Source organism: Neofelis nebulosa, chromosome 16, assembly GCF_028018385.1.
Source record: "Neofelis nebulosa isolate mNeoNeb1 chromosome 16, mNeoNeb1.pri, whole genome shotgun sequence".
Classification (NCBI taxonomy): Eukaryota; Metazoa; Chordata; class Mammalia; order Carnivora; family Felidae; genus Neofelis; species Neofelis nebulosa.
Genome location: NC_080797.1, coordinates 31,724,247 through 31,737,795, shown reverse-complemented (window position 1 = coordinate 31,737,795; position 13,549 = coordinate 31,724,247). Strand labels below are relative to the sequence as shown.

Genomic DNA, 13,549 nt, shown 5'->3' with positions numbered 1-13,549 from the left:
ATGTGAGCATTCCTCAACCTTTCCGTTTTTGGATTGTCAAGGTCAAGGTAATCAGTACTTAGAGCAGTACTTTTTTTTTTTTTTTTTTTTAATATTTTTATTTATGTTTTGAGAGACGGAAGGAGACAGAGTGCGAGTGGGGAAGGGGCAGAGAGAGAGGGAGACCCAGGATCTGAAGCAGGCTCCAGGCTCCGAGCTGTCAGCACAGAGCCCGACGCGGGCTCGAACCCATGAGCCGTGAGATCATGACCTGAGCTGAAGTCGGACGCTTAACCGACCGAGCCACCCAGGCGCCCTCAGAGCCGTATTTATTATCTCTCCTCCATGTCCCCTTTCATGAACTTGCATGTCACTTCCACCTAAAATAATATGTGGAACTCAGAACGCTCTTAATACGTTTTGCATTGTACATTACGTTTAAGTTTTTAGTTTTTTTACTTTTTTTTTTTTCTTTCTTAAATTTTTTATCTTTATTTTTTATTTTTGAGAGACAGAGTGCGAGCGATGGAGGGGCCAGAGAGGGAGAGGGAACACAGGATCTGAAGGAAGCTCCAGGCTCTGAGCTGTCAGCACAGAGCCCGATGCAGGGCTGGAACTCACGAGCCGCAAGTTCATGACCTGGGCCGAAGTCGGATGCTCAAACCGATTGAGCCACCCAGGTGCCCGTAGTTTTTTTTACTTTACTTTACTTTTTATTTTTTTTACATTTAAGTTTTTAAAATGTCACAATATTATATCATATTTGCAATGATTATTTAGACATCACTGTTTTGCCGGTTTCAATGTACATCGTTAGATCTTCCAGACCTTGAGCTCTTAATTTTTATAGTTATTAGACATCTAGAAGAGATCTTCAAGTTGGTTTTTTTGGGGGAACACCTGTCAGGGCTGTGTGTGAGCCCTTTCACGCAAATGGCGGCTAGGTCATATGTAAAATTTTGGAGTCATTCTCTTTTACTCCCAAAGTTCATGTGCTGAAGTTTTTTATTTTATTTTATTTTTTATTTTTTATTATTATTTATTTATTGATTTATTGATTTATTGATTTATTGATTTATTTATTTTGGCCTTCGGGCCAGCAACGTCCGCCTCTGCATCTTTACCTACATAGCCTTGGAGCTTGCTGTCATGGCTTTAGGCTGCGTCTTTTGTCCAGTGGTTGGTCCCCTGTAGTAAGTCCATCCTTAGACCCTTTCCTGCCCTCATGGACGTGGAGATCGTGACCTTCGATCTCAGTCCCATTCTTTTCTTTTCCACTCTCTCTCCTTCCTCCCTCAAATCATTATGCTTGGCTGATAAAACTGTGCATCGGGTGGATATTAATTAGTGATACGGAAAGTTCACTTTCTTGTGGGCAAGTACATAAATCATATTAAACTGGCTTTTACCAACTGAAAAAATTTCAATATATTTTAATGTGAAGAGAAAACACTGAAGGAAGGAGATTCAGGAAAAGGTGACATGGGCTTTTACACAAATGTTCAGATTAGATGACACTAAAAATCTGTAGAAGGTTTCTGAACATAACCGTCTCCTTATAGATTTAAGACATTCTTTGTTTTTTCCTTTTTCTTTAAGGTTTTATTTAAATTCTAGTTAGTTAACATACGGTGCAATATTAGCTTCAGAAGTAGAATTTTTTTTTTAAGTTTATTTATTTATTTTGAGTGAGAGAGAGCACAAGTGGGGGAGGAACAGAGAGAGAGAGAGAGAGAGAGAGAGAGAGAGAGAGAGAGAATCCCGAGCAGGCTCTGCACTGTCAGCACAGAGTCTGATGCTGGGCTCAAACTCACGAACCGTGAGATCATGACCCGAGCTGAAATAGCTGAAATCAAAGATGGACGCTTAACCACCTGAGCCACCCAGGCGCCCCAGGAGTAAAAGTGACTCATCACTTACTCGTACCGCACCCAGTGCTCATCACAACGAATGCCCACTTTAATACCCGTCACCCATTTAGCCCATCCCCAGCCCACCTCCCTCCACCAACCCTCAGTTGATTCTCTATAGCTCAGAGTGTCCATTCTTTGTTTCTTTCCAAATCACTGCCTTCATCGTGGATTTGTCTTTGCAGAAGATGGAATGATCCCCATAGGCTGGAGGAAGCAGTAGTTTCATTTGATTTCATTGGGCTTACAAATTCTGCAAATATGTGTTACCACACAAGCAGAAAACAGTTTTTTCCCCATTTAAAAAATTTTCTGTTAATTGAATGATAAAGTCAATTGAGAACAGGATCTAGCTATTGATAATGCTTTGTCCTGATCATAACCATTCAATTCAACAAACATCTTCTGAATACTTACCAGGTGAAATGTACTGGGGGAGGCAGAAATTTTTGAAATTCTCATTCAGTAATTGGGGACTGATTAAATTATGCCCACACAAGGGGAGCGAATGCAACCATTAATAAGTTTTGAAGACTAAGGATACGAAAAATGCTGATAATATATGTTAAAAAAAGCACTTTACAAAGTGATCTATTCAGTATAATTTCCAATTTATCTACAACGTTTTTGAAACCTAAAAAGAAGGGGCACCTGGGTGGCTCAGTCGGTTGAGCAGCCGGCTTCGGCTCAGGTCACGATCTTGCGGTCCGTGAGTTCGAGCCCCGCGTCGGGCTCTGTGCTGACAGCTCAGAGCCTGGAGCCTGTTTCGGGTTCTATGTCTCCCTCTCTCTGACCCTCCCCCGTTCATGCTCTGTCTCTCTCTGTCTCAAAAATAATTTAGCGTTAAAAAAAAAAAAAAAAAAGAATATGTACCTAAACGTTAATGTTATTTCTGGATGAGTAAAAAAACCTCAAACTTTTTCCATATTCTAATTTCTCTATGATGAAAAAAGTTCATTTTGTAACCAGATGATCGTATGATTTCGTTGTTTTGTTGTTTTTAAAGTTTTTATTTAAAAAAAATTTTTTTGGGGGGGCACCTGGGTGGCTCAGTCGGTTAAGCGTCCGACTTCAGCTCAGGTCATGATCTCGTGGTCCGTGAGTTCGAGCCCTGCATCGGGCTCTGTGCTGACAGCTCGGAGCCTGGAGCCTGTTTCCGATTCTGTGTCTCCCTCTCTCTCTGCCCCTCCCCCGTTCATGCTCTGTCCCTCTCTGTCCCAAAATAAATAAAAAACGTTGAAAAAAAAATTTTTTTAAAAATAAATAAATCAAAAAATAAAATTGCTTCATAGTCAATCCGTCAGTCTTTTTCTCTTTGGTTCCTAGATTTCATGTCTTGCTTTGAAACGCCTTCTACAAAAATATTCTCCTCTGCTCTTTTCATATAGTAAATTTAGAATCTGACTCTCTCTATATAAGAAGACAATTCCTCTCTAAGTTTCTCCACTTATTCCAGGTCTTTATTTATTTATTTATTTATTTTTCAGTGTTTATTTTATTTTGGAGAGAGAGCGAGAGAGAGAGAACATGAGCAGGGGAGGGGCAGAAAGAGAGAGGGAGAGAGAGAATCTCAAGCAGGCCCCACGCTGTTAGCACTAAGCCTGACTCGGGGCTTGATCCCATGAACCGTGAGATCATGACCTGAGCCAAACTCCAGAGCTGGATGCTTAACCGACTGAGCCACTTAGGCAACGCCCTCCCGCCCGCCCCCGCCCTGGTCTTTATTTTTAATGTTTTTCGATAAAATTTTATTTCTCTCTTCATATAGGCCTTGTACATTTTTGTCGTCGTTGTTAGATGGAGTCCTAGGCATTGTATGGTTTGGGTTGCTACTGTGAATGGGATCTTTTCCAGAAAAGTCTGAGCATTTGATTATTTTCCCAGCTTCGCTCAGCAAACCAGTGAGGACTATATATATTTTGCTGGTGTCTTGCCTTTGTCTTGTGAACTTAAATGGGATGGTGGCGCTGGAACAATCTCACTTTCTCTCTTTGCTTTGGTGGGCGGTACATGGCGCATGGTTGGGTTAGTGATGGCGGCAGTGGTGGGGGAATACCGCCCGCAGAACCTTAGCTTTGCGTGCCCAGTGACACGACTCGGCCGTGGCTCTCCTTGACTCTGTTTAACAGCACATGCTTCCAGCAGGAAACAGGGTTGCTCAGAAAAGATAACGTTGCGAACTTAATAAGGAATGTCTGGCAGTTTTATCTCTAAATATGAATCCTCTGTTGTTGTCTTTTTTTTTCCAGTTACTTCTATTTCCTTCTCTTTCACCATAATCACTGGCTCTCTATAGAGTTGCCAGATAAAATATAGAATGCCCAGTTAAATTTGAGTTTCAGATAAAGAATGAACAATTTTTTTTTAGTATAAGTGCCCCAATGGGACATACTTATACTAAAAAAAAATATATATTATTCATTGTTGATCTGAAATTCAGAGTTAACTGGGTGTCCTATATTTTTATTTGTTGAATCTGGCAACTCTGGCTTATCTAATACCAGAGACAAGATCTGTCCCCTCAAGGAACTTACCTTTCAGTGATGGAGAAAGACTTGGGGAACTCTCTCTCTTGTCCTTAGTGCTGTCAGAGGGATTTTCTGACAAGATGGCAAGCTCTCTTTATAAAGGTGAGCCTTCTCATACGTGGTCTGCCCCTGTCGGTACTGGCTAATTTCCCCACTAATAGCCACGTCCCCCCTTCAGACCAGTGTATCCTCCCGGCTTTCGTCTCTGCTTGTTTTTAAACTGCGGTAAAACACACACACACACACACACACACACACACACACACACACACACACACACAAAACTACATAGCATAAATTTACCCTCTCAACAGAGTTGCCCTGTTTTCTTATGTATCAATTACAGTTTTTCTGGAAACTACTTCCCTTTCATTTTTACAGGAACAAAAAATAACATGGTTTCATTCTCTAGTGCGATTACCAAGCTCTTGGTTCCGTGACATCCCCTTACTTCTTAGAGCCACTGTCATCTTGCCCCATCCCACCAGGCCCTGCCCCCTGCCTTTCTCTGCCATGGCTCAGCATTTTCTTGGATTGCTGTCTTTCTCTATTTTGTTCTCTTCCCTTATTTTGAAGCCTCTTGAACGCGTATTGCTCAGGGAACGTACACACAAGAAAAAGTATGAGAGAGTTAACCGTTCTGAATTCTAGCATGCCTGAGAATATCTTTTTCTTAAATGTTTATTTATTTTGAGAGAGAGGGAGGGAGAGAACATGGGCAGGGGAGGGGCAGAGAGAGAGAGAGAGAGAGAGAAGGAAAGAGAGAATCCCAAGCAGGCTCCATGCTGTCAGCACAGAGCCTGACACGGGGCTTGATCCTACAAACCTTGAACTCATGATCTAAGCCGAAACCAAGAGTCCGATGCTTAGCTGACGGAGCCACCCAGGTGCCCCCTGCCTGAAAATAACTCAATTTTTGTCTGCTGCTTTGCCCGTGCCTCAGTTGCCTCATCTGTATGACGAGAGTGATCATAATTGTACCTACCTCTTAGAGTTATTAGTGAGGATTGGATGTGTTAGCGTGTGAAAAGCTGTTAGACGATCTTTGGTACATAATAAATTTGTCCAGTAAATATTAGCTGTTAATGTTGTAATTGAAGTGCATTTAGATGCACCGTGGCATTCAGCACTCTGAAAACATTGTATGGGCTAACAGTAAAGCAGTCAGATGAAAGTTCGTGTGATTAAGTAAACAGTCCTATTTCCACAGTTGCCCCATAGGCTTATGAATTATTTCTTAGTGTTTTTCTTCCCTTCTTTCATAAAGTCGCAATCAGTGTTTTAGGATTTACTTGTACTTTTTTATTTTTTATTTTTTTTTAGGTCACTAGGCTCTTCTCAGCTCTCTGGGTTTTTAGTAAAGCACAGTCATTTCCAGGAAATGGATCTAAATTGTCATGCAAATTCAGCTTAGCCGTATGAAAGCAGTTTTGGAGAGGAAAACTTAGGCTATTAAAGATTTAAGGAATAGGTTGGCTCAAGTACAAAAGCCGAAAAACATAAAATCCTCGGTGTGGTCAATCTACAGTGGCTGCTTGGACCGCTGTGGTGGAGAGGATTCCAGGTGATGTCTGCCATGAGATAGTAGTTGCATCTGTCGTTCCTGGCTTCACCTTAATCCTTTCTCATGAAGAAAGATACAAGGCGTTAGTAAGAGGCTCTGAGAGGGAGAGGGGGTCTAGGCTTTGGTGCTCAGGGAAGGTATCCGGGGAAGCTTGAGTGAGCCTGCGAGGCTGATGTCAACCAGCCAAAGGGAAGGAGGTTGAGAGAACCCAAGCACAAAGGCTCCTCGGAGGAAGGGAGTAGTTCAGTGTATCCGAGGCACGAAACTTCAAAGGATGGGAGGGTACGTCCCTGAGCTGGAGGAGTAGGTGCCCAGCAGGTCAGGGCATCCCTCGTGGGCCGTGCTGAAGACTAGAGCTTTATTCCAAGAGGGATTGCCTTTTTTTTTTTTTTTTTTTTAATAAGAGGTTTATTTTTTTTTAAATAATTTTTTAATGTTTATTTATTTTTGAGAGACAGAGAGACAGCACGAGCGGAGGAGGGACACAGAGAGAGAGAGAGAGAGAGAGAGAGAGGGAAACACAGAATCCGAAGCAGGCTCCAGGCTCTGAGCTGTCAGCACAGAGCCCGACGTGGGGCTTAAGCCCGTAGACTGCGAGATCACGACCTGAGCTGAAATTGGACGCTCAACGGACTGAGCCACCCAGGCGCCCCGAAGGGATTGTCTTGGGTAATGACAAAAACAGATCTTCAGTGAAATGGGAACCGAGGGACCAGAACGGATTCAGGCACACGTCTTTAGGAGCTCTTATAGGGTCCAGTGGAATGTGGTTGTATCTTAGCCCAGGGTGACAGCTGTGGGGTGGACAGAAGTCAGTGGAGGGGAGAGGGAGAGGGAGAAATCAGTCTACAGGATGTGTCGGGGGGCAAGGCAGGAGGCATCAAGAATGCTGACTCCTAGACTTCCACCTGGAGACCTGGGTGAAGGGTGGTAGGAACTGGGAGAAATCCAACCACTTATTGAACCCCTCCCTCTCACATACGAATGTGCTACAGCTTAGCAAAGGTCAGGGACTCTGGTTCACAGAGCTGCCGGTGGAATCCTGGTGGCTGTGGCTCTGTCTTAAAGGGAAAAAGCAGGTCACGTTGCCCAGTCACCCGTCTCACACTCTGGGTAACTGCTCTGCAACCCTGGCATTCTCTCCAACCTTCCAGGAATCTGAGGAACATTCTTCCCTAAAGGAGTAAGACCACTTGACCACTCTGTTATTGAATAGAAGTTGTTTTCATTTTCTTTTGTATCTGCCTTGAAGTCTGGAGCAAGTGAAAACCTGACAACACTGTATCAACGCAACACAGAAAAGCACCTCAGATCTTCCCATTTTCTCAGGTGGGCGCAAAACGGGTTTTTATCTAAAGCAGCTGAAAAGGCGCAGAGACAGTAATTGCTTTGCTATTCCAGGAACAGGTGGCCAAATGAGCAAAACTATCGAAGAGCACATTTTCAACCTGCTCAAAAGCTATAAGGAAATAGCCAAGATCTTTCTAGAACCCATTCCTCCCTGGGGCAAAAAGAAGACCTGGAAAATATATTTTAAACAAGCACACTCACGATGTTTGCAATTGGAATCATCTCTCTTTTTCCCTTGGTCAGTCTAACTAAAGGTGTGTCAACTTTGTTGTGTGACCAAAGCACCAGCTTTTGGTTTTGTTGATGGTTCCTGTTGTTTTTCTATTCTCCATTTCATTCATTTCGACTCTGATCTTTATTATTTCCTTCTTGCAGCTTGCTTTAGGTGTAGTTTGCTCTTCTTCCAGTGTCTTCAAGTAGAAGGTTAGGTTAGTGATTCGAGATCTTTCTTCTTTTTCACGAAATCTATTTACAGCTCTCGATTTCTCCTTACACCTGCTTTAGCTGCATCCCTGAAGCTTTGGTATGTTGTGTCTTAACTTTTATTCATCGAAAAGAAATTCCTAATTTCCTTTGTGGTTTCTTCTCTGAGTCATAGGCTGTTTAAGAGTGCGCCAGTTTTCTACATATTTGTGAATGTCTCCAATTTCTGACTTTATTCCATGTTGTCAGAGAACGTGCTTTGTATGAATTCAGTCCTTTCAAAATTATTGGAGTTTTGTTCTGTGGTCTAGCACATGGTCTATCCTGGAGACTGGTTCATGTGCGCTGTATTCTGCTGTGTTGGGTGGACCGGTCTATAGATATGTTAGGTCTGGTTGGCTTATAGTGTTGTTCACGCCTTCCGTTTCCATGTTGGTCTTCTGCCTAGCTGTTCTATCTGTTATTGAAATGGGGGGGTTGAGGTCTGTTTTTGCTTTATGTGTTTCAGGGCTCTGTTAGGGGCATACTATGTTTCTAGTTGTATCTTCGTGATAGATTGGCCCTTTCCCATCATGAAATGTCCTCTGTACCTTTGGTAACTTTTTTTGTTTTAAAATCTACTTTGTCGGATATTAGTATAGCTAATCCAACTTTCTTATGGTTATTGTTGGTATATTTTTTTCTGTCATTTTCAACCTATTTGTGACTTTGAAACTAAACTCTTCTATAGACAGCATATAGTTGGATCTTGTTTTTTTTGTTTGTTTGTTTTTGAGAGAGAGAGAGAGAGAGAGAGAGAGACTGCCTGCACGTGAGAGTGGAGAGTAGGGGAGGGACAGAGGGAGAGAGAATCTCAAGTAGTCTCCATGCTCTCGGCATGGTACCTGACACGGGGCCTGATCCCACAGCTATGAGATCGTGACTTGAGCCAAAATCAAGAGTTGGATGCTCAACTGATTGGGTCACCCAGGTACCCTGAATATATATATATATATATATATATATATATATACTATACATGGATATATTATATATATGAATATATATTATATATATGAATATATATGAACAGATACATAATATATGAATATATGAATAGATATGAATAGATATATAATATATGAATAGATATGAGTAGATAGATATAATATATGAATATATATGAATTCATTATATATGAATATATATGAATCTATTCATATATGAATAGATATGAATCTATATTATATATAATAGTTATATATATGAATATATCTATATCTGTATAGATAGATAGGGGGAGGGACAGAGAGAGGGGGAGGGACAGAGAGAGGGGGAGACACAGATTCTGAAGCAGGCTCCAGGCTCTGAGCTATCAGCACAGAGCCCAATGCGGGGCTCAAACTCACAAACCGTGAGATCATGACCTGAGCCGAAGTTAGACGCTTAACTGACTGAGCCACCCAGGCGCCCCTATACTATTGCTTTTTAAATCAGTTGAGACAGAAAAGGAGAAGAAATACGCATTTATACTTTTTTTTTTAAATATTATCTCCCCCTATGGGGCACCTGAGTGGCTCAGTTGGTTAAGGGTCTGATTTCAGCTCAGGTCATGATTTCAACAGTTTGGAGATCAAACTCCTCATCAGGTTCTCTGCTGTCAGCACAGACCCTGCTTTGGATTCTCTGTTTCCCTCTGTCTCTGCCCCTCCCTGCTCATGCTCTCTGTCTCAAAAATAAAAAAAACATAATATATATATTTATAATATATATTAATAAAATATATTAATGAAATATAATATAATTTATATATACATATGTGATTTATACATACATACATAATATACGTATATTGTCTCCCACCTATTTTGTTTTTAAAATATGCCTGTGTGGCTCAGTTGACTGAGCGTCTAACTCTTGATTTCGACACAGGTCATGATCCCAGGGTTGTGGGATCAAGCCCCATCTTGGACTCTGCACTGAGCGTGGAGCCTGCTTAGGATCCACTCTCTTTTTCCTTCTGCCTCTCTCCTCTGCTCATGCATGCACGCTCTGTCTGTCTGTCTCTCTCAAATAAAAAATAAAATAAAATAAAACACAGAAACCCCACAAAACAGTGCACAATCACAACCACAAAGGGAATTCTCTTCAGCCCTTCTGTTTCTTCCCCAACTCTAGAATGTGAGTGCTGTCCTACGGGACCGTTCGCTTTTAAACATAGGCGTCACCAGGCCACCCTTGGTTGCTCACCTGTCTGGATGTTTGATTTCCCCCAAAAGAGACAACAATGGTTAGGTTTCAGCCGGTGCATCATACCCTGACTTCCAGGCACAAGACCAGAAGACAGAACTGTGCTGAATTATAGTAAAAACAGGCTTGTATTAACCATCACTAGGCTAGAGCTTGAAAGTCAAAGCAAAGGAGAGAATTTTAATTGCCTTGATCATTTTGGCAAGATGATGTTTTATTTCTCTCCTGTGACTGTAAATTCTGTTTTTTGTTGTGCTTTTGTTTAATCTTGTTCTAATTATAAAAGTGCTGCATGCTCATTGAGACTTATTTAGGAAATTCAGAAGAAAGTAGAAATTCCATAACCTGGAGATTACTATTCTTAATATTTTAGAGTCTTTTCTCTCTCTCTGAACGTGTATGTTTGTATGTGCTTACAGTATTTAAATGGCATCCGAATTTGGATTTAGGTTGCCTTAAGCCTACGAGTTATAAAATAGGCCTGTTCCCATCTGCTTGCCTTGTCTGTGAATACAGCTTTGTCTTTGTCACCTAAGATTTAGTATGTAGTGCTCCCATCATTATTTTCTATTTTTTAATTGCGTGTAACTATAGTTTCGATGTCTACTCTGACCAGAAAGCTTATTGAAAAGTTCTTTTAAATTTCCAAGTGTTGGGGTTTGATTTAGACTTAGATATTTTTTTAGTGGAGTATTTTGTGACGTTGAGTCCTGTGTAGTTTCTTCTTGGAATTTATTTGGGTTTTTATGGTGGTTTATGACATGACTAATTTTTGTAAGCGTTGCGTGAACACATAAAAATAAAATATGGCCGATATTATCATGAATTAAAGGCACTTCTTTTTGTTTGTTGTCTGCTAAATCTTTGATCATCCTTTTATTATGACCATTTCTGTCTCATTTTGTTTTAGTTCTGCCTCTTGTAAGCAAAAAGTCACTGGGCCTTATTTTATAATCCCACATGAAAGTTATTTCCTTTTAATACGGAAGTGTAACTTACATTTATCATTATAGCTAATGGTACGGTCTTGTTTCATCTCATTTTATCTGTATTTTTATATCTTTTCTTTTAACAACTGCTGTTTTCTGTATGTACTGTGTCTTCTCTAGCAGTTTGCAAATTCATGTCCTGTTTTTAATTCTGGTGGTTACTTTTATGTGAGCATTCCTCAACCTTTCCGTTTTTGGATTGTCAAGGTCAAGGTAATCAGTACTTAGAGCAGTACTTTTTTTTTTTTTTTTTTTTAATATTTTTATTTATGTTTTGAGAGACGGAAGGAGACAGAGTGCGAGTGGGGAAGGGGCAGAGAGAGAGGGAGACCCAGGATCTGAAGCAGGCTCCAGGCTCCGAGCTGTCAGCACAGAGCCCGACGCGGGCTCGAACCCATGAGCCGTGAGATCATGACCTGAGCTGAAGTCGGACGCTTAACCGACCGAGCCACCCAGGCGCCCTCAGAGCCGTATTTATTATCTCTCCTCCATGTCCCCTTTCATGAACTTGCATGTCACTTCCACCTAAAATAATATGTGGAACTCAGAACGCTCTTAATACGTTTTGCATTGTACATTACGTTTAAGTTTTTAGTTTTTTTACTTTTTTTTTTTTCTTTCTTAAATTTTTTATCTTTATTTTTTATTTTTGAGAGACAGAGTGCGAGCGATGGAGGGGCCAGAGAGGGAGAGGGAACACAGGATCTGAAGGAAGCTCCAGGCTCTGAGCTGTCAGCACAGAGCCCGATGCAGGGCTGGAACTCACGAGCCGCAAGTTCATGACCTGGGCCGAAGTCGGATGCTCAAACCGATTGAGCCACCCAGGTGCCCGTAGTTTTTTTTACTTTACTTTACTTTTTATTTTTTTTACATTTAAGTTTTTAAAATGTCACAATATTATATCATATTTGCAATGATTATTTAGACATCACTGTTTTGCCGGTTTCAATGTACATCGTTAGATCTTCCAGACCTTGAGCTCTTAATTTTTATAGTTATTAGACATCTAGAAGAGATCTTCAAGTTGGTTTTTTTGGGGGAACACCTGTCAGGGCTGTGTGTGAGCCCTTTCACGCAAATGGCGGCTAGGTCATATGTAAAATTTTGGAGTCATTCTCTTTTACTCCCAAAGTTCATGTGCTGAAGTTTTTTATTTTATTTTATTTTTTATTTTATTATTATTTATTTATTGATTTATTGATTTATTGATTTATTGATTTATTGATTTATTTATTTTGGCCTTCGGGCCAGCAACGTCCGCCTCTGCATCTTTACCTACATAGCCTTGGAGCTTGCTGTCATGGCTTTAGGCTGCGTCTTTTGTCCAGTGGTTGGTCCCCTGTAGTAAGTCCATCCTTAGACCCTTTCCTGCCCTCATGGACGTGGAGATCGTGACCTTCGATCTCAGTCCCATTCTTTTCTTTTCCACTCTCTCTCCTTCCTCCCTCAAATCATTATGCTTGGCTGATAAAACTGTGCATCGGGTGGATATTAATTAGTGATACGGAAAGTTCACTTTCTTGTGGGCAAGTACATAAATCATATTAAACTGGCTTTTACCAACTGAAAAAATTTCAATATATTTTAATGTGAAGAGAAAACACTGAAGGAAGGAGATTCAGGAAAAGGTGACATGGGCTTTTACACAAATGTTCAGATTAGATGACACTAAAAATCTGTAGAAGGTTTCTGAACATAACCGTCTCCTTATAGATTTAAGACATTCTTTGTTTTTTCCTTTTTCTTTAAGGTTTTATTTAAATTCTAGTTAGTTAACATACGGTGCAATATTAGCTTCAGAAGTAGAATTTTTTTTTTAAGTTTATTTATTTATTTTGAGTGAGAGAGAGCACAAGTGGGGGAGGAACAGAGAGAGAGAGAGAGAGAGAGAGAGAGAGAGAGAGAGAGAGAGAATCCCGAGCAGGCTCTGCACTGTCAGCACAGAGTCTGATGCTGGGCTCAAACTCACGAACCGTGAGATCATGACCCGAGCTGAAATCAAAGATGGACGCTTAACCACCTGAGCCACCCAGGCGCCCCAGGAGTAAAAGTGACTCATCACTTACTCGTACCGCACCCAGTGCTCATCACAACGAATGCCCACTTTAATACCCGTCACCCATTTAGCCCATCCCCAGCCCACCTCCCTCCACCAACCCTCAGTTGATTCTCTATAGCTCAGAGTGTCCATTCTTTGTTTCTTTCCAAATCACTGCCTTCATCGTGGATTTGTCTTTGCAGAAGATGGAATGATCCCCATAGGCTGGAGGAAGCAGTAGTTTCATTTGATTTCATTGGGCTTACAAATTCTGCAAATATGTGTTACCACACAAGCAGAAAACAGTTTTTTCCCCATTTAAAAAATTTTCTGTTAATTGAATGATAAAGTCAATTGAGAACAGGATCTAGCTATTGATAATGCTTTGTCCTGATCATAACCATTCAATTCAACAAACATCTTCTGAATACTTACCAGGTGAAATGTACTGGGGGAGGCAGAAATTTTTGAAATTCTCATTCAGTAATTGGGGACTGATTAAATTATGCCCACACAAGGGGAGCGAATGCAACCATTAA

At 41.0% G+C, this 13,549-nt stretch overlaps 2 protein-coding genes across 3 annotated transcripts in view; both read left to right on the top strand.

Annotated features, from left to right (window-relative positions):
* Positions 1 to 13,549, top strand: part of LOC131496951 (leucine-rich repeat-containing protein 37A3-like) — a 220,111-nt gene that overhangs the window by 108,617 nt on the left and 97,945 nt on the right. The gene's annotated exons all lie outside the window — the stretch shown is intronic.
* LOC131497273 (cytoplasmic phosphatidylinositol transfer protein 1-like) overlaps positions 1 to 13,549 on the top strand; it is a 196,878-nt gene that overhangs the window by 114,475 nt on the left and 68,854 nt on the right. The window contains exon 1 of one of the 2 annotated variants that reach the window (XM_058703455.1): positions 7,195 to 7,310. The exons of the other annotated variant lie outside the window; for it this stretch is intronic. The gene's annotated coding sequence lies outside the window, so the exon portion shown is untranslated. Of the gene's footprint in view, positions 1 to 7,194; positions 7,311 to 13,549 lie in introns of those variants that run through there. 2 annotated transcript variants of the gene reach the window in all.